We start from the raw sequence: 21,251 nt of genomic DNA, 5'->3' as shown, positions 1-21,251 counted from the left end.
TCACCAAATTCACATGTTTTGCTTCACTTTCTCAATTCAGTCACATACTGATCAATACTTTCTTCTGTTTTCTGTACGTGAAAAATCTGTGCCTCTCAACCATCATGTTTAGATATGCAGTATGCCTCAAACTGTTCCATTATTTTTTCCAATTTCATTTTGTCTCCTTCAGCAGCAAATTCAAAGTTATTATACACTTCCATGGCTTCATCACCCACAACATGCAAGAAAACTGACACTTCCACTTTATCACTTTTCTCGGCAGCTCCAACTGCAACTAAATACAATCCAAAATGCTGTTTAAATCTGTTCCAAATTTCAGCCACATTAGCTGTCAGCTGAAGTTTCACTGGTGGGTGTAATCCTTCCATTTTTCTCTTTGTTAGCTTCTCCTCACTGATCAGTTGCTGGCTTTAGATTTTCCTTTTAAAGTTTATCCTTCATCCCACTTCTGACACCATGTTTCATCTTCATTTGTGTGAGTTCTGAGACAACACATGGATGAAGGAAAAGGTTCTTTACTTTAAAGTTGATGTAAACAGCACATGAGGCAGGCCATGAAGCTGCAAGTCTCGATTATAGATCTTACATACTGTGTGTCAGACCCCTGCTGACAGCCAAGTCTAATCAAATAGTAAGACATTGCTAGTTGCATTGCAACTATGATCTCTAACATTACAGGAAGTCCTTCTATGGCACTCCATTCCATCCGGTCCCTACTATATACTGCAACCACCACTACTCCTCACAAGCTCCTATTCAATTTCGAAAGAAGGTTGGCATCGGGAATCACACTACCAACCTGTCTTACAACTCCTGGTCTGGTCCTTCTCAGGAAGCACGTGAAGAGAAGCAAGACTCACCCCCACTGGTAGAAAGGGTGAAACTGCTCCACACCAATCCTACGTACACTGATGGCAGGGAGGACACAATCTCCATCAGGGATCTGGCACCCACCAAAACACAGGGTCCATTGCCTCAAATGCCCTGCAAGCTATGGAGCTCACTCCCACCACCCCCCAGTCAGGGTCTCAGGGAATCCAGATCAGGAGGAAAGTGCATCCCCCACCATTGTAGAGCCAGAAATTCAAGGAGCCCAAGGCCCACCCATGCTTAGGAGCTCCCAAAGGATCTCCAGACCACTTAAATTTGTAAATAATCGTATAGTTTTGAATTTTTTTTTCTCAATCCATGTTCTCTGTCTTCATCCACAAACCCTAAATTCTGCAGGAAGGGGTGAATGCTGCAAACTGAGAATCACTGCTGGTGTGTTATATTGATGGATGGCCCCACCTCCCAGCTTCAATCCCATCTACCCATATATAACCCTGGTTTCCCACCTAAATCCTGAGCCCCTCTGAAGACCACTAAGACCTTACCCTAGGTTATAAGCTAATAAAAGCATATGTTCTCCATCCAGTCACGAGAGATTTTATTCACACTAAACCTGGAATAATATTTTAAATGGATATTATATTTTTTGAATAAAAATAGACTTTATTCACAATAAGTTATTTACAAAAGGTTAACAGGTCAAAATCTCTTCCCACCCTTAGTTTCATATCCTTACATTTCCATCACTTGACATTGTTTCTTTAATTTCCATTTTCACCATTACCACCACTGTGGCATCTTGTTGCTACTCACCAGTAAGGACCAGGTTCAAGGATCTACAGCCAAACAATCACATTTCCCACAAGTCCTATGGGATAGGCCTTACACAAGGCCTTTCCCTCACCCATTCCACCTTTGGTAGTTATAAATCAAACTGGAAGAAATCAGAATGTTTATTTGCTGGAAGACTTCTCTTTTAGCAGACCTTTGTGTTGTTTTTTTTTAAATTTTTTTAAACTGTTTGCAGTTAATTCTAATTGATTGGCCACTCCTGTTTGACCAGAGCATGTTATTACCAGTAAATGATCCTATGGATGAATTTTTGGGGAAAAATAGGTAGGTTGACTATTCTGACTAACATTTATATCTAAATTAATTTTACAAAAGTAGGTTATCTGTTTGCAAAACTATTTGTGAGAGCATATAGTGTTTAAATTGGCTTCCGTATTTGCTCATTACAACAGTGGCTATTTTAATTAGCTGAAATGGGCTTGGGATGACATGAAGCACAAGGTAGACTTTTTAATACTCAGGGTGCTCCCAAAGCTTAGCAAGAACAAATGGGCTTGGTTGCTTCTTGTGGTGAATAAAATTGTCTTAAGACTGGCTCCTGTGGTGATGAAGGGGGCAGGCGGAAATTGATTACTGACTCTGTAGTTCTGCTCCAAAATGGTTGAACATTTCACTACTGTTTTCTGCATTAATCAGACATGTGCTGGCATCAGGGAGGATTGGATATTAGGATTCCTTTTCCCGTCACTGTGAACAACAACATTATAGGTCCACCTGATCCAGTTGTTCTAGGTTTACCTCTCTGCTAAGATATTAATATGCCTCTGTTGTGTAACATGCACATCAGTTTGTGTTTAGTTGCATCAAGTTGATATCCTCTTGGTTTTCTCTTTTACTTCTCTCATTGGATTAGAGTGCCAACATAGAAACCTAGAAGTTAACAAGACCATTCAACACTGTTCTTCCGTTCAACTTGATCATGGCTGACCATTTAAATATAGTACCTTGCTCCAGTATACTCCCTATCTATTGATCTTATTGTTATTTTTGTTTTAGCTAACTCCTTACTAAATATATTCAATGATTTGGCTTTGAGAATGTTCCAATGGCAGGGACTATCTGAGCCAATAAGTAATACATTGTGATAAAAATAATTTTGTTGCAATTGGTGTACCTAGATTTGTTCAATTTTGCATCTGTCCTATACATCATGATCACAGCACTTTACATGGACAAATCTCAGAAAAGCAAGACAAATTGATGATGGACCTTTCCCACAGAGCTGAGCATTTGGGGATGCAGTACTTTATATGATTTACTTCATGACATGGTGACTGATTATTGCTTCACTTATTTCAAATGCAAGATCTGAGCCAAAGACCATTGCTTCCTGGCCTTTGCAGTGTCAGAGCAATCAACAATAATTCTCACTTTCTTACAAGTAAATTTAGATGTAGAAAAATAAATAACAATTCTAGTGGCAGAAAAGGAGGGGACTAATAGAAATGATGAAAACGTCAGATGCCAACAGTAGAGTTACTTGGGAGACTTCTTAGATAACTTAAATTATGCATGATTCAAATAACAGAAGAGACTTTAGTTACTGATGTCTTCCACCATCTCAGGAAACTGTACACGCGCATACATGTATACACCGCCCTTCCCCCAATGGTGCATTAGTTACTACAATGAGAAGGGTGTGTTCTTACAGTTACGAAACAGTTTACATTATCCTGACTATATAACATCTCTCCTTCAAGAAAAATTTAGTTTTCTTTATCTCTTTCTTTCCAGTGCAACCTAAGTAACTGAACTTGTACACAAGTTTATTCACACAACTATTTTTATATAGTTCTTATCAATATCACACTGGTAGCAGTGTGTTGCTTCGCCATCTTGTGGATTTGGCTGCAACTGTTGGGCTCTGTGTTACTGGTACATGTGTAGGTGATGTAGCTTGTTGTGCTTCACCTGACAACTGCTGTGTTAATGTTTCTGTATTAGTGGTTGTGGTCTCTTCACTTGATACCTCACTTGATATTGGTGTTGCAGGCTTTGTTGGTATTAAAGCTTTCCGCTTCATCACATCTTGTGTCAGCCAGATGTGAATTCTGTTCCTCCTCCGCTGATTGCCAGAGTCTGTCTCGACAACGTATGATCTTAGTGTCTCAGCTTCTCTGATGACCTTTGTTGGGGTCCATGTTTTCAATATTGGCTCTTGAATATGCACATGCTGCCCTCTGAAGAGTTCTGGCAATGTTTGTACATGTTTGCTGGTGTCCCTTTGTTGGGGTCAATATTTTCAACATCGGTTCTTGAATATGCACATGCTGCCCTCTGAAGAGTTCTGGCAATGTTTGTACATGTTTGCTGGTGTCCCTTTGTTGGGGGTCAATATTTTCAACATCGGCTCTTGAATATGCACATGCTGCCCTCTGAAGATTTCTGGCAATGTTTGTACATGTTTGCTAGTATCCCTTTGATAGGGTCAATATTTTCAACATCGGCTCTTGAATATGCACATACTGCCCTCTGAAGAGTTCTGGTAATGTTTGCTGGTGTCCTTCTGGTTTCCTCCTGGTCTTCTGGAGGGTGTACTTTGCTTGGGAAAGTTGTTTTATATCTCCTGCTATTTTGAAGTTCTGCTGGAGACTTCATGTCAGCCCTTAAAGGTGTTGCTCGTAATGATAGAAGAGCTAGGTCTGGGTCTAACTAGTGTGCGTTTCACAGTTTGCACTCGTCTTTAAATGAATCCATATCCTTTGGGATAGTATGGGGATGATGTGGAGATAAACCCATACTCTGCAGCTAGCTTTCTGAATTCTTGCCATGTGAACCGTGTTCCATTGTCATATATTACTTGCTCAGGTATTCCTTGTTCAGCAAGGAGCACTCTCATTCCTGAGGTGATACTTGACACTCAGGACTTTCACCCTTTTGAGGAATGGAAACCATAGTATCAGGCTACTATTAAATACCACTCTTGACTCTCAGTGAACAAGTCTGCTCCCACTGAGTGCCATGGCCTAGCAGGTACTTCTGTGGAAATTATTTCCCCTTTTTGTTATGTGTGTCTTGATCCTTTTGGATATCTTTGTCTGGATCTCATAATTGCCAGATCTATTGCACTCCCGGCTGTTATCCAGATCTAGAATTGATGATCCATTGGAGTATCCACTTAGAATGTACAGAGGATGTTCATCTTTCCCTTATGGCAGTCATTGATCTTGGCTCTCCCTAGCTGCTTGATCATGGGTGACATGATTAATGTGTTAATGTGACATTTTCTGTTCCCAATACACCATCTTTGGGATATCCTTTTATTATGTTCTCTGGGAACATCTGGTGGTAGAGTCTGAGTAGAAGGATGTTGCTTTATGAACCAGCTTCACCTTTAGGTTAAATATCATAGGCTTGTTCTAGATTGTCCTCTGTATTTGGATCCTTGTGTGCAACTCACTTTCTTCTTTCATCTCACCCGACATTTCGAGAAGGTGTATGAATTCTATGTCCAGTATCTGGGTATCAGAATCCTCATTGTTTTTTTCCTTTTATGTAGTATATCATCTTGTCTTTTTCCTTCACTGGTATTACTGTTTTCTTCACACCAGACTTGCACACCTTTGCCCAGTGGTTGGGTTTACCACAGGCTCTACATTCAGAACGATATGTGGGGCATTTGTTTCGGTTATCAAAGTGGTGTTGTCTGCCACACTTCCTGCAGGTCTTGGGGGTTTGCATTTTTCTGATTGTGTTATCAAATCAATCCTTCCTTCTCTTTGCTGTGGGTGGTCTGCAAAGATAGGGATTTCATTTGCGTCCTTGTGGCTTTGAAGACACTGGCTGTGTCTATAGCTTTGGCCAACTTCAAGCTATCATTCCCTACAAGAGACATTTGCACTTTGGGATGGGCACTCCCCCATATTAGTTGATCAACAAATCTTTCCTTTATATCCTTAAAACCTGCATTTTGCAGCAACAACTTTTAGTCTAGTGAGGAAGTTATCAACAGTTTCATCAGTCTCTTCCATTAAGCCTTGAAATTCATAGTGTTTAAGACTATAATTAGACCTGGGTTCAAGGTGAGGGACAAACTGCAAATATCTGCTCTGGATCATATTTTCCACCTCAAAGTTCCCAGCTATTAAACAAGTTAAGGCCTCGTCCCCCTGTCTCAGGGGGAGAAGTATATAACTGACCTTCTCCTCTGCTGTTTCATTTTTAAAATAGCTTTTGAAAGCTAAATTGTATTTCTGCTGAAATTGTTTAAATGATTCAACAATGTCTTCAGCCTCCCAATCCATCACTGGGTGAACTGCTGTTGCTCTAGCCATTTTTTTTTTTAAAGTTTTTTTTTCTCTTCTTCACGTTTGAATTTCAGTGACTTAAAAATCAATTGTATGGCTTTATTCCGGTTTTCTTATACCGCTGTCACCATGTTTCTGGAGTTACTTGGGAGGCTTCTTAAATAATTAAAGATGCAAAATTCAAATAACAGAAGAGACTTTATTTACTGATATCTTCCACCATCTCAGGAGAATGTACACACATACACATTGAACAGTGGTGTACTACAGTTATTACAGTGAGAAGGGTGTATTCTTACGCAGTTACAAAATAGTTCACATTATCCTGACTACATAACAAACTAGTCTGAATTTTTGAGACTATTCTGCATTTGACCAGTGCTGATTGTAGTATGTACATGGTTACAAACATGCTGTGTAATTCAGGATACATTTCCAAGTAGATTTATTGTAATATTAAACCACTTGATCAGGTTTGTAGAAAGGAAATACTTGCTATTTTTTTTTTATTTAAAAAGTCTCAATTTCTACAAGCCTCTAAATGAGCTCTCCAGCAAAGAAGTTCAGAACTCATTTTCTATATTGTCCTTCAATTGAATAGTTTCAACACTGTGTTAGAACCAGAATTTGCTCCCATCAAATCACTTCCAAACAAAGCAAGGCTTAGGCTACATGGTTTGTAAGTCCAGAACAGTCCTAATAAAATCCAAATTTCAGTGGCATGTTATTTCCTAACCATCTACTATACTTTTTGTTTGTGTACATACTAGCCTCATCTACAATTACAATTCTGCTTCCTTTCAGAGAAAATAACTTTGCTTTCATGAACATTATTCCTTCCATTAAATAGGGAAAAGATAATCTATTCAACACATGAAAAGATGGCAGCAAAAAAATGAACAATGAACCACAGTTTTTTTTCAGAATTCTGTGATGCAAAAGTACTTTACATGAATTTGTATTTTGCATTAGGTATTTTCAATACTATTTTAGGAATCCATTTACAGGATCTAGAAACTTGCAGGGACAGCTTTTATTAGCTCCTTCAAATTAAGCTCCCAGCTTGCTCTATGTTACTGACTGCCTAAATGGTTGTCTCTAGTTTTTAAATATTTTTTAAGGTAATACTTCCCCATGAACTATGTTAATAATAATATACAAATATTCATAATTAAAATAGTGACATTTTCATTCCCCCCCCTTCCTCCCACCCTCTACAACTTAGTGAGAAATAGAAAGAAAAATAAATAATAAAAGAACACAAAAGAAAAGTGTCACCCAAAATTTAATATTTAAATATTTTCATACTTGTATCTTATCACTAAGAGATGGAGGTCTGAAATTAGTGGTTTCTAATATACTCTACGTATGTTTATTCAAATAAAGTACATTTATCTTTTAGATTGTAGGTAATTTTTTCTAATGGAATACACTTGTTCATTTCTATGTACCATTGTTGTATTTTTAAGGTTGCTTCAGTTTTTCAAGTTATCATTATGCACTTGTTTGCTGCTGCAAGCCAATCGTAATAAATCTTTTTTGAGCCATGTAATTTTAGGCCCAATTCTTTGTCTTTTATGTTGTTTAACAGGAAGAATTTTTGATCTTTTGGCATCCTATGTTTTGTAATTTTAATATTAAGTTTAAATCCTCCCAAAATTTTTTCACTTTTGTACACGTTCATATTGCATGTTATGTTGTTCCAATTTCTTGTTTTCAACAGAAGCATCTGTCCGATATTGTTGGATTCCATTTTTTTAACTTTTGAGGTGCAACATATAATCTATGGAGCCAATTGTATTGTATCGTATGAAACAGAGAATTTATTGTCATGGTCCCTGTGCATATTTCTTCTAGGTTTCTTTCTTTATTTGTATTTCAGTTTCCCAACCCTGTTTAGGTTTGGATATTGCTTCATCATCTTCCTTGTATTGCAATTTGCTATACAGGTTTGTAATTTTTTTTTAAACTATCGCAGAGTAATTAAGTATTCATAGCAGCTACTCTCAAGTAATCTTAGAGTAGTTCCCAACTTTTCTTTTAAATAAGTTTTCAACTGATAGTATGAAAATATTGTACCATGTAATATTCTGTATTTATTTTTTTAACTGTTCAAATGTTAATAAATTATTTCCCAAAAATCAATCTTTTATTCTTTTAATTCCTTTTCTTGCCCATTCCTTAAAAAATAAATTGATGGGTTTTGCATTAGTAACATTTTTGGTATTTGATAATTTATCCTTTGCTCCAGATGTATTCTCCTCCATATTTTTAATTATATGATGTAGTAGTGGTAAATTGTTGTGATGCACCAGTTTCTCATCCTATTTATAGAGTAAATGCTCCAGGGCCTTTTCTCCTAATTTATATAATTCTATTTTGAGCCACTCGGGTTTTTCTCCCATCTGATAAAAATCTGATAGATATCTTAACTGTGCTGCCCTGTAATTGTTTTTGAAATTTGGTAGCTGTAATCCTCCTTGTTTACATACCCATGTTAATTTTTCCAAAGCCACTCTTGATTTTTCTTTTACCCTTCCATAAAAACTAATTTATTTGGCTTCATAAATTCCCGTCAAGGGAATCGCTAGCATTTGGAACAAATATTGTAGCCGTGAAAATACATTCATCTTAATGCAGTTTACTCTCCCTATTAAAGTTAATAGTAAATCTTCCTGTAATTTTTTTTTTTAAAGTTGGTAATTTAATTTATACAAATGATTTAAATTATTATCCAGCCTGATACCAAGGTAACGTATGGCCTGCAATTGCCATTTAAAAAGGAATTCCTTTTTACATTTTGTATAATTGATTTTGTTCATTGGGCATCACTTCACTTTTATCAATATTAACCTTGTATCCTGATTTATTCTGGATTATGGAGCTGCGTGAATGTTGGTGGAACTCTAGACATCTACATGGATGAAGAGTGTTCCATCTCATTTCTGATGGATAGTTGATGCAGATGAGATGGCCATAGACTAAGATATACAGCATGAAAACAGCCCCTTTGGCTCAACTTGCCCATACTGACAAAATGTCCCACACACACATGACCCACCTGCCTGTGTTTGGTATATTCATCTCAACCTATCCCATCCATGTATCCATCCAATTTTTCCCTGAACATTGCAATAGTATTTGCCTCAACCATCTCCTCTGGCAGTCAGTGAAACTATTGCCATTAAAGATCAAGTCTAATTGTTTGGACTTTTATTTCTTGGAGCTGATTATTGTATTTATGCAACATACAGTAAATGTACTCAATCAGCAGCCTATTCCGAAATATAGTTCAAATCTATTTTTAGCTATGCAGACATAGGCTGCTTCATTATCTGAGGAGTTGTATTACAATCATCAGTGGGTGTCCCTACTTCATTTCCTATTATGTCACCATTAGGAGAAAGCTGTGGTAATATGAAAGACTCCACCCAAACAGGATGGGATTAGTGCCTTGCTGGTAAAGGTTGGTGAGTAAGCTCTAAGAAATTGAGTTTTTTTTTAAAATATAAAAAAAGGAATGCATGAAAAATCTACACTAAGGGTGGAGACAAACAATATGATTAAATAGGGACATAAATCAAAACTGAAAGGCTAGCAAGAGCAAAAGTGGTTAAAAATGAACTGAACTATCTATACACACTGTGCATAATAATACAGAAGAACTGGAGCCAATACTACACTGCAAGGAGTCACATATTAGGGATTACTGAGATAAAGCTAGAGAAAATCTAAATGGTGGATTAAACACTGCAGGGTGTAGATGACTGGAAATTAGATTGTACTCAACACTTTTAACATACCATGGGGGATGCACAATAACAACTATTTCTAGACATTTTATGATCATTCAGAAAATTGATAGGATACTTCCCAGCATGAGTTGCACTTGCAGGTCACATGTGCGACTCGTTACATCAGACAACTAACCTGGAAGCAACCATACTTCATAAGCTCAAGTCAACTACCAGGCCTAATGTCCAACACTCATGTCCCCTCTTCTCCTGCCCTGGTCCACTGTGACCTTCCTATGAAGATTCAAAACTCCTATTAACATAGAATTTGACCTTGACTCTGACCACTCCCTCATCTCACCATTCATATAGAGTCATAGAGATGAACAACATAAAATCAGGACGTGAAGCTTGTGAACTTTTTAGCCTACCTACACCAATCTCATTTGAGGACTGTATAAATTTTTGCCTCGCCTTTCTACATACTTGCATCTAATTCCCCCGCCTCCTCTGGCAGCAAGAAGTGCACAGGAGTCCTAAACTCCCTGACACTTGCAGGATACAAGCCGGCTGCTCAACACAAAATTGTTGCCATTCTCTAGTAAAGAATCCTATTATAGTAGAAATTAACTAGAAAACAACTGGAACACACAATTTAAAAAAAACTTTCCTTCTGTGACTTGGTTTAACTGACATCATTAAATTATCTGAAGAAGAAACAAAGTTCAACATTCAAAATTGACAAATACATGACATCACATACAACCCTGAGATTACCTGCAGGCCAGGCAGAATTTCTACTTAAAGGTAGTCCAAAAAACTACAAGAAAAAAATGCATAGAAAAGAGAGAATGGTGAATGAAGAAATAAATGTAAACAAACTAACCATACAGTACAAAAAAATATTCAGTAATAGATAATATGCAAAGTTAGTCCTTAAATGAGCCTTTGATTAAATTTGTTGTTTTGGAATCTGCTGGTGGAGGGGTAGCAACTGCTCCCAAATCTGTGGTACGAGTCTTGTGGCACCTATACCTCTTTTCTGAGGGCAGCAGCAAGATCAGTGCATGCCCTGAATCATATAGATCCTTGATGATTGCTGCTGCTCTGACAGCAGCATTCCATGTAGATCATCTTGATGGCAACAGATAACAGACAGTGAACGTGAAGTGTAATAAATTTAATTTATTTAAATTTGCAAAGGCCTCTGATAAGGTGCTGCAAAATGATCCAAGTGAAAGACTGAATAGGAGCAATTAGAGAACTTACACTAAAATGGATAACTGGATGAATGAATGAAAAATAGGGCAACTTCAGTGGCAGAAATTTGAGTCCTCTGACCTCAATGCTCAGAACAAGATTGGTAACAATTTATGTCAATGAGTAGAGCTTGCAATCAAAAGCTCCAGGATGGGAATATTATAAACACATGTTCTTTAAAATGATGTACACAGATACTATTTGTCATGTAATATTACTCAAAATTTCCTTTAGTCTGAGCATTAACATTGTCCAGTGCCCAGTCAGAGAAAGGGAAGATCCCTCCCCCCAACACCACAGAGTCATCAAAGGTCCACGAGTTTGCTTCCAGCGCTCCTATAGTCTCTACATCAGTGCAAGACTTCAGTTCAAACCATTGGCAACCTGAGCTCAGGTCCAAACCTCCAGCATGTTTCCTCAATATTCCTCTACAGTATTCTTAACAACCACTCAATAATGAACAGGGTCTCTGCCAATGAGCAAGACAAGATTCTTCATTTGAATGATGCCAGCAAAATCAGGTTGAATAGGCACTAATTGAATCAATTGTATGATGCTGGTGTTCAGAAAAATCTTGTTGCTTACAATTGTCGAAGTATTGGATATTTTGAGACATTAGAGGTGGAATAAGGGAATATACAAATCTTATCCAACATTCCCTTAATTTCTGAGAGGTATGACAAAAATAATTATGGCTGGCAACAGAGACTGAAGAAAGAAAGTGAAAATTTGGCAGTTGGAACAGTTACTTTATTGATTGACTCTTCCTAACACAATAGGCTTAAATCATTAATAAACTTGATTGCTGCCAGATATAAACTTTCCTTTCACTGACTGGCAGAGAGCTATTGTGAAAATGGGATGATTGTCTCCATTTTTAATACCATTATACTTTTTAAAGATTTTAATTATTAGAATTTAAGGCATGTATTGCAAGCAAGATGGGTAAACTCAAAGAAATTTGAAAGGCACAGCATTTTATCGTAAAGAATCCAACTATTGATTGTGTAATTAGCCAGTACATTTTTAATGGTAGTTTGCACTTAAAATTATAGCTGGTTTCCCTTTATTCCAATGAAACCAAAGAACAAATGCAGGTTCCCAATGCATTGATGACAGTGAGACCCAGACAGATAGATCAGGTTCTAATGGAACAAGGAAAAAAACTGCTTACTCAGTTCTGATCATTTTTATTACCTCTTGACAGGGCTTTGGCAAAATATCGTGAGTATGGAAGTCAAAGTAATATCTTGGTTCATGTCCAAAGACATGAGATTGAATAAACTGTTCCCAACAAGAAAAAAATCCAAATGCTGGAGGAACTCTGCATGCCTCACAGCATCCTCAGTAGGTAAAGATTATATAACCAAAACATCAATTATACATCTTTCGCTCCTATGGATACTGCAAGAGTGGCTGAGTTCCTCCAGCATTTCTGTTTTGACAACAATCACAGCATTTTTCATGTTTCACTCCAACATTGAAAAAGCTCAGAGTTTGCACCAAAACAAATTATGAGATTTAAACTCCACCCTGAATAACAGACCCACTTAGAAATGAGAATCACTCCCACAGGATTAAAGGTCATATTTAGAAAAAAATTACATACCAAATATTAAAATATAGTTAAAATACAAAATAAATTGTTTAATTCTAGAACCCAATATGTTTCAGTAATTATATCAGGAGTTATTCATAACCAGCTGTTTTAGTGTTCTGGTGATCAAATTTAATTAAAGTTGCAACATCATGAGGCCAATTAATGAAGCTTTGTTTGACTGCATCATCAACAATGGCTGCCGAGAATTAATGATGACAGAGGCTATTAGGGTGGTTTTGGCATTATACCAGAGTAGAATTATCCCACTGCATATTTAGAACTTAATTTCTTATATTAAATTACATGAGGCTTCTTACTATAATATGATTGTACATTCTGCTGATCAGAAATTTGAGAGTTTGAAGAGTTTGTGAATTTAAAGCACAATTAAAATGAACTTGCAATCAATCTGCTTCAGTTAATCACTGAAAGTTGCAGGATAGGTTCTGTAGAGAAACATGAGAACGACAGAAGCCAGAATCTTGAGCAAACATTGAGAAGCTGAAGAAACCCAATAGTCAGGAAACATCCATAGTGAAAAATGGTCGGTCAACATTGCAGGTCGGAACTCTATGTTTCAAGACCCCAGTCTGAAGATTTCTCTCAATGACTCATTGAGTCCATCAATCTCTCACAGTTTGCTCAGTTCATGTTTTGTGTTCACCTGGTAACCAATATTGCAGAAAATAATCAACATCCCTTTAAAAAAAACAGAAGACATTCAAACAATGGTGGAAAGATAATCTTTTTGATTGGTTACATTTCATTAAAAACATTAGTAACTGTGCCATTCATTGTGAGATTGTGGGAGTTGGTGGGTGTCATGATAATGAATATGTATGAGATGTACCGGAAGTCACGTGGTATGAGAGAGATAAGAACACAGGCAGGAGAACAAAGGAAACGGGGAGAATAAAAGCCACAGAGAAAATTCTTATCACCTTGAAATTGTCTGTAATCCTCTGTAATCTTGTTTAGTCTTTAATTTTCTTCAAGCTTCTTTCATCCTCGTCGCCAATGCCACATTTGTGGCTCGAAATGTGAAGTTAATAAAACATTAAACACAAGTTTTATCAGGTAAACTTCTCTGTGGCTTTTATTCTCCCATTTCATTTCAACGCCATTTGTTTCAGCGAACGAGACAAGATGGCCAGACAATTGCTCAGTACGTGACGAGACTACGCCAGCTAGCTGTTGGATGCAATTACATGCCAGCTGATTTGGACAACCAATTACTGGATCAAGTTGTACAGCACTGCAGATCAGATAAACTCAGAAGACGTCTACTGGAAAGAGGGAGTGAGTTGGAACTCACCGATGCTTTAACCATTGCTGCTGCATTAGAGGCTGTTGAAGGGCAATTTCATACCATGACCCTGAAAGACAACTCAAGCCAGCAAATTAAGAGGCTCTCACATCGCCATAATCAGCCAAGATATATGCTGACACAGGACGAGGAGTGTTATCGATGTGGAAACCGAGGTCACTTTGGAAAAGACCCATATTGCCCGGCCAAAGGCAAAGTTTGCAGAAAGTGTAGAGGTAAGGACCATTTTGCAAAGAAGTGCAAAAGCAAGTCCAATGCAGACCAGAAGAGGAAGAGTACAACTTCCAAAGGCAAAGCCTGGGGGAAAGGAAAGTATCCTGGAAAGAAAGATACCATTCGCCAGATAGACGGTGACGATGATGATACCCAGGAGGAACAGAGTTGTTACCAATTTACGTTGAATAAAGTACATCAAGAGAAGGTCCCAGTGATCATTGGTGGAGTGACAGTTCAGGTCATTGTAGACTCAGGCAGTGACAGTAATGTGATTGATCGACATTTATGGGAGAAGTTGAAAAGGAAAAAGATCATCTGTACCTCAAAGAAGTGTTCCAAGAAACTGTATCCATACACAGCAACCAAGCCATTGCAGACCATTGGATGTTTTACTGCAACTGTTGAAGCTGGAGATAAGTACACCGAAGCAGAGTTTATGGTCATAGAAGAGAGGGGAGAACCATTGCTGAGTAGAAGCACAGCGCAAGACCTGGCAATATTTCATATTGGAGCTTGTGTCAATTCAATTCAGTCATACGAGGATATGAAGCAAGAATTCCCCGCAGTCTTCCAAGGAGTAGGAAAGCTGAAAGGTCGACAATTGAAGCTAGCGGTAGATGAAACGGTCAAACCCAAGGCACAACCAATGCGCCGAACTCCGTTTGGACTTCGTGGGAAAGTCGAAGCCAAAATTAAAGAATTGATCGAACAAGACATTATTGAACCGGTGGAACATTCGACACAATGGGTCAGTCCCGTAATGATTGTGCCCAAACCAAAGGGTGACATAAGACTATGTGTTGACATGAGAATGGCCAATGAAGCTATAATTAGAGAACGACACCCTATACCAACAGTGGAGGAAATACTTCAAGAACTAACTGCCAGCAAGGTATTCTCAAAAATTGATCTGAAATGGGGCTATCATCAATTAGAGCTGGATCCAGGTTCCCGAGATGTAACTACATTTGTGACTCACTGTGGATTGTATTGTTACAAGAGACTATCATTTGGAATTAATGCAGCTTCGGAGATCTACCAGTATGAAATCCATCGAGTGATTCAAGGCATTCCTGGAGTTGCCAACATTTCTGATGACATCATAGTCCATGCACCAACAAAGGAAGAGCATGACAAACGGTTGAGGCGTGTACTATCTAGACTACAGGAGGCAGGCCTTACCGTGAATGGAAACAAGTGCCAGTTCGATGTGTCAGAAGTGGACTTCATGGGACACAGACTTACAGGGGAAGGACTAAACCCTGCAGAGGCCAAGGTGAAAGCTATTGCAGAGGCACGTGCACCTCAGAACGCAACAGAGGTGAGGAGTTTCCTGGGTTTAGTCAATTTTTGCGCAAAGTTCATTCCTAATTTCGCTACAGTGGCAGAACCACTAAGGAAACTAACCAGGAAAGGTGTACCATTTCATTTTGGATCTGAGCAGAAGAAAGCGTTCACAGCGCTGAAGCAAAGCCTGACAGATGCAAAAACTCTTGGATATTACGATCCGGCGGCATCAACCAAAGTCATAGCGGATGCCAGCCCAGTTGGTTTAGGAGCCGTGTTGGTCCAGATGCATGATGGAGGACCACGAATCATTGCCTATGCCAGCAGATCGTTATCAGATGTGGAAAGAAGATACTCTCAGACAGAGAAAGAAGCACTCGGACTTGTATGGGCCTGTGAGAGGTTCCATGCATATTTATACGGCATTGAATTTGAACTCATCACAGATCATAAGCCATTAGAGGTGATCTATGCACCGAGATCCAAACCATGTGCCAGAATAGAGAGATGGGTACTCAGACTACAACCCTACAAATATAAAGTAATCCACATTGCAGGGAAAGCAAACATTGCTGATCCGCTGTCCAGATTGGTGAAGGATGGATGTCCACAATCCAAGTCAGAATTGGGAACAGAAACAGAGAGCTTTGTACGCTTCGTAGCTATTCAGGCGACACCGAAAGCTGTGACTACGAAGGAGGTCGAGAGAGAATCCGAACATGATCCAGAACTCATGGAAGTAAGAGAATGCATACAGAGTGGACAATGGGACAAGTGTACTCACAAGGCTTACATTCCCATTAGAGACGAACTTTGTTGCATCGGACAGTGTGTATTGAGAGGTTGCAGATTGGTGATACCGCAAAGATTGAGACCGAAGATCGTATCCTTAGCGCATGAAGGAGACCTAGTCATTGTTGGTACCAAGCAAAACCTCAGGACCAAGGTATGGTGGCCAAGTTGTGATAAAGACGCAGAGAAATTTGTTAAAACTTGTCACGGATGTCAAATCACAAGTAGGAGTAATCCGCCAGAACCGATCCGGAGTACGCAACTTCCGACAGGACCATGGATCGATGTAGCTGTTGATTTTCTTGGACCTTTAGCAACGGGTGAATCAATTATGGTAGTGATAGATTACTACAGCAGATACTATGAGTACGTGGTGTTGAAGTCCACAACCACTGAAAAAACAATACAAGCGTTAGCAGAGATATTCGCAAGATATGGATTACCTGTTACATTATACTTTGACAACGGTCCACAATTCATTTCAGAGACATTTACGGAATACATGAGGACCACAGGTATCCACCATCATAAAGTAACTCCGAAATGGCCGCAAGCCAACGGAGAAGTAGAGAGACAAAATCAGTCCATTGAAAAACGATTGAGGATTGCACACACAGAAGGACAAAATTGGCGAGAAGCATTGCTATCTTATGTGGCTGTCTATCGAGCAAAGCCTCATGCAACCACTGGAAAAAGTCCTGCAGAAGCATTTTTTGGGAGAAAAATCCGCACAAAAATGCCAGAAATAAAGGAAATCCGAGACGACCAGGAGATGAGGGACCATGATGCTGAAAAGAAAGGTGCAGCAAAGCTGTACACAGATTCAAAATGTGGAGCCAAGTACTCAGACATCATGCCAGGAGATAATGTTCTAGTGAGGCATGAAACTGGTGGTAAGCTAGACACACCTTATTACCATCAACCCTATACTGTCGTATCCAGAAGTGGCAGTATGGTGACAGTCAAGTCTCCGACTGGAGTCCTGTATAAGAGAAATGTCTCAAGTGTAAAAAGGCACCAGTCCAGAGATGCATCGAGCGAAGAGGTTGAAAGGCCAATAAGAGATGCTGAAACAGAGAGACCTGATGATGTTCCAGAGGCAGTTACCAGCACTCCTGATGAAGTGACTAGAGCGCCAGAAACACCCGAAGCCGTGGCGAGCAGTATGTCCGACGCCGAGAGTGAACAACCGAGGAGCGACGACAATATCACAGGCAGGCCGAAACGAAACCGGAAAGTGCCCAAACGATACGAAGACTTTGTGCCATAGTTTTAATAAGAACTTTGGGACAGTATTTAATCTTATATCATAAAGTGCATGTATGAGTGCTGTAGGAAGTAAATTTTATGTAGTTGAGTTATAGTATTACCATTAGTTACGATGTTTGTATGTTTCTGAGAGATATTGGTAAGTGAAGGTAAAGTTTATTTCTGATTAAAGGAGGGATGTCATGATAATGAATATGTATGAGATGTACCGGAAGTCACGTGGTATGAGAGAGAGACAAGAACACAGGCAGGAGAACAAAGGAAACAGGAGAATAAAAGCCACAGAGAAGTTTACCTGATAAAACTTGTGTTTAATGTTTTATTAACTTCACATTTCGGGCCACAAATGTGACAGTGGGTTTGTAGAAAATTTGTTTCCTGAGATGGAGTCCAAGATTTAGAAAAGAGAGGGTGCTACCAGAGATGGACCAAATGAATCTGAAGTCAGGGTGAAAGTTCGGAGCAAAGTGGATAAAATTGATGAGCTCATAATGGGTGCATGAAACAGCACCAAAGTAGTTGTTAATTTTACATTTCTTTGGTGAGGTACAGATGGGTTTTTAGTACGATTTGAGCATTATTTGATGTGATGAGACAGGTGGAAACAGAATGAAATGTTTAAAGGCATTGTCTGGTTTCCCACAGGTATAATAATGGATGCAGTACAGGTTCAGTATGGGCAAGGTTATAGTTGCAAGATGGTAGTGTGTGATATAGTCTATATATGTTCTTACACAGAAGGCAGTTAATTGGGTACACAATATGGGCACGATTGGGGCAAAGAATGCTGAAGGGTATAATTTCAATATAAGCATACTTTGTCTGATTGAAGATTCAGTATAGACATTGTTGTGGATGATCACAGTGTGAATATGGCATGTAGTGTCGCATGACCAGTGAATGAACATGGATATGGATAGGTTACATTATGTCTATACATGCATTATTGGCATGGGTAGATTGGTCTGAAAGTGAATAGATTCAAAACAAAAAAATGGTGGAGATCCTTAGAAGGTCAGGCAGCATCTGAAGAGATGAGAGTCAACATTTCAGGTTTATGACCCTTGAACTGAAACCAGCAATCAGCAGTTTTTATTTTGCTTTTAATATCAATTTGTATCCAGTTAAGAAATCGCAGCAGAGAAGATTGGTGGGATCCGTGTATAGGTCCTCCAATTATTAATGGTAAGGCAGCCCATTTAATGCAGGAAGTTGGAGGTGCATGCATCAAGGGCATGCAAAAATTATGTGGGAGTTTAATCTCTATGAATCGATGTTGGTATTATGAGCAGTTTTGGTAACCCAGCTTGAAAGAATGCAAAAAGATTCACAACAATGTAACCAGGACTAATAAGCTGGTCTTAAAAGAATCAGATTGGACTTTTACCCCCTCCATAAATCTTCGTCCGCGAAGCCAAGCCAAAGAAGAAGAATCAGATGGATAGGCTGGGACCTTCTCCCTGGGCCACAGGAAGTCCAGAAGGGGCTTTATGGCATTTATAAAATCAAGAAGATAAAGAGTCAGCTTTTTTTTTTAGGAATCCAATACTAGGGGGGAAAGATTTAACAGTGAACCTGAGAGGCATCTTCTCCACACAGAAGGTGGTGGGTGTATGGAACAAACTGCCAAAGGATGCCGCAGAAGTAATGACAATTATAATGTTCAGAAATATTTGAACAGGTAATGGGAGAGAAAAATTAACAAGGGATACAGGCTGAATGCAGGCAATGGGTCTAGTGCAATGCATAGATGTACTGGAAAAACTCTACAGGTCATGGGAAATAAAGGATAACCAACATTTCTGGCCTGGACATTTCATCAGATGTGCGTGATCAGCTTAGTTTCTCTGACACGTCTATGTACTGCACTTAGCCCCAGCGTCTGCAGAGTGTCTAACAGCAAATGGGATTAGTTTGGTTAGGATGGATGTTAGGCTGAAGAGCCTGTTTCCATGTGGTAAAAGTCGATTAGTTTTCTAGCAACAAATTGCAAAAATAAATTGATACGATGTATATTTAATATCATAATGAAATACATGACTTAACTGACCTCAAAAATATTTATCAGTTTGATGCATCATGCTTTATCAAACACGAATGCAAAAATTATTACCCTTGCTATAACAACATGGATATACTTGTCTGTTACTTTATTGCAATTATTGGTGGCGCGAGTTTAAATCTTGCAGCATGCACCAAATCAGGTCTTTGTGAAAGTGCAATCATTTTGTGTGGGATGTAACTAATGTGCACAGTTCTTGTATCACTTAATGGTCTGAGAATGTAGATGATGCACTGTACATCTTTACCAGGTAATTTACCTCCAACTGATTGAAGAATGATACAAGTCTAGCATTTGTTTTGCAGAGATTCGCAAGTTAATTAACCTTTCACACTCCTGACCCTTGAGGAAAGCTGCTTCTTAGTTAATATGTAGTTGTCACTACTGCAGGCTGATTGTTAGTGGGTGGCCAATGTTAACAACCCTTTGGATTTTTCTCATGCACTGCAACCAACAGATCAAAATACAGGGTTATAATGACTGCATCAAAAGCCAAGACATTTGGCTAAGATCAAGTGTAGTATCTGTTCTTATCAGTTTAATATCTGATATGTCCCTTATCTAGGGACCAACCCCAACCAACCAATTTTCTCCTGCAGCCGCTGCAACCGTGTCTGCCTGTCCCGCATCGGACTTGTCAGCCACAAACGAGCCTGCAGCTGACGTGGACTTTTACCCCCCCCTCCATAAATCTTCGTCCGCGAAGCCAAGCCAAAGAAATATATTAAATTGATTTTTGGAACAGGGAAATGGAATAGGGGCTTGCTCCGTCCACTCCACGCATCGACCCAGTATTGCAGTGCCTCTGGGAACGGTGCAAAAAGAAAACCAAGACGTTTGTTACAAGAGCATAACTGGTGATCTGTAATGTTCATAAATGAAAGATTAGTTACCCACATCCATTGGCTGGCAACATAGTTGCAAAAAGGATCACATTAAAAAGACCTTCCTTTTTTTAAATTAACTTTTACAATCTTCTGTACACTTCATGGTTACACAATGATCACATATTTATATATTATAGTAGAAGCTGAATAGTTGATTTTACTATCAGATGAGGCCAGAAAGAAACTAAACATCATCTATTCAGCATCACATCAAGATTATACATCAAATATTTTCAGTTGCATTACATCACAACCATGAAATACCATGTTTGATCCTGCTGGTAACCTCTGATAATGACCACATTGAAGTATGTTGGGTGAGAAAAAATTTCAGTTGTTTAGATGCGAATGGTGGGTGCCCTAAGGGCAGATCTGATAAAACCCAGAATCCAAACATGCAGAACCCAATCTTGGACAAATGTGTGGTGTCAATGGTCCACCTAGATAGGACATAGAGCAGTTCAGCACAGAACAGGCCATTAAGCTCACCATGTTGTGCTATCCAATGTAAGCCTACTCCACTTACGTTAACCCCTCCCCACTTCACACCTATAACGGTCTATATTTAATATCCATGTGCCTATCTCAGACTTTTGAATGTCCCTATTGTACCAGCCTCCACCACTACCCTTGGCAATCTCTTCCAGATATCCACTATTCTCTGTACAAAACCTACCTCTGACACCTCCCCTGAATTTTCCTCCACTCACATTAAACAGACGTACTCGGATATTGGCCATTGTCTCCTTGGAAAAATGGTTCAGGCTGTTTACCATCTGTGCCTCACATAATCCTATACACCTCTCATCCTTTGTCACTCTAAAGAGAAAACCATTAGCTCAGTGAATCATGAGATCTGTTCTCCAATCCAGGAAACATCTTGG

At 38.9% G+C, this 21,251-nt stretch overlaps 1 long non-coding RNA gene and 2 pseudogenes across 1 annotated transcript in view; 2 read left to right on the top strand and 1 right to left on the bottom strand.

The window, feature by feature from the left end:
- LOC138760099 (uncharacterized) overlaps positions 1–21,251 on the bottom strand; it is a 206,159-nt gene that overhangs the window by 51,389 nt on the left and 133,519 nt on the right. The window lies entirely within an intron of this gene.
- On the top strand, positions 19,960–20,067 carry LOC138762511 (U2 spliceosomal RNA; annotated as a pseudogene).
- On the top strand, positions 20,167–20,305 carry LOC138762513 (U2 spliceosomal RNA; annotated as a pseudogene).

This window comes from Narcine bancroftii, chromosome 4 (assembly GCF_036971445.1).
Source record: "Narcine bancroftii isolate sNarBan1 chromosome 4, sNarBan1.hap1, whole genome shotgun sequence".
Classification (NCBI taxonomy): domain Eukaryota; kingdom Metazoa; phylum Chordata; class Chondrichthyes; order Torpediniformes; family Narcinidae; genus Narcine; species Narcine bancroftii.
This window is presented reverse-complemented; position numbering and strand designations above follow the sequence as displayed.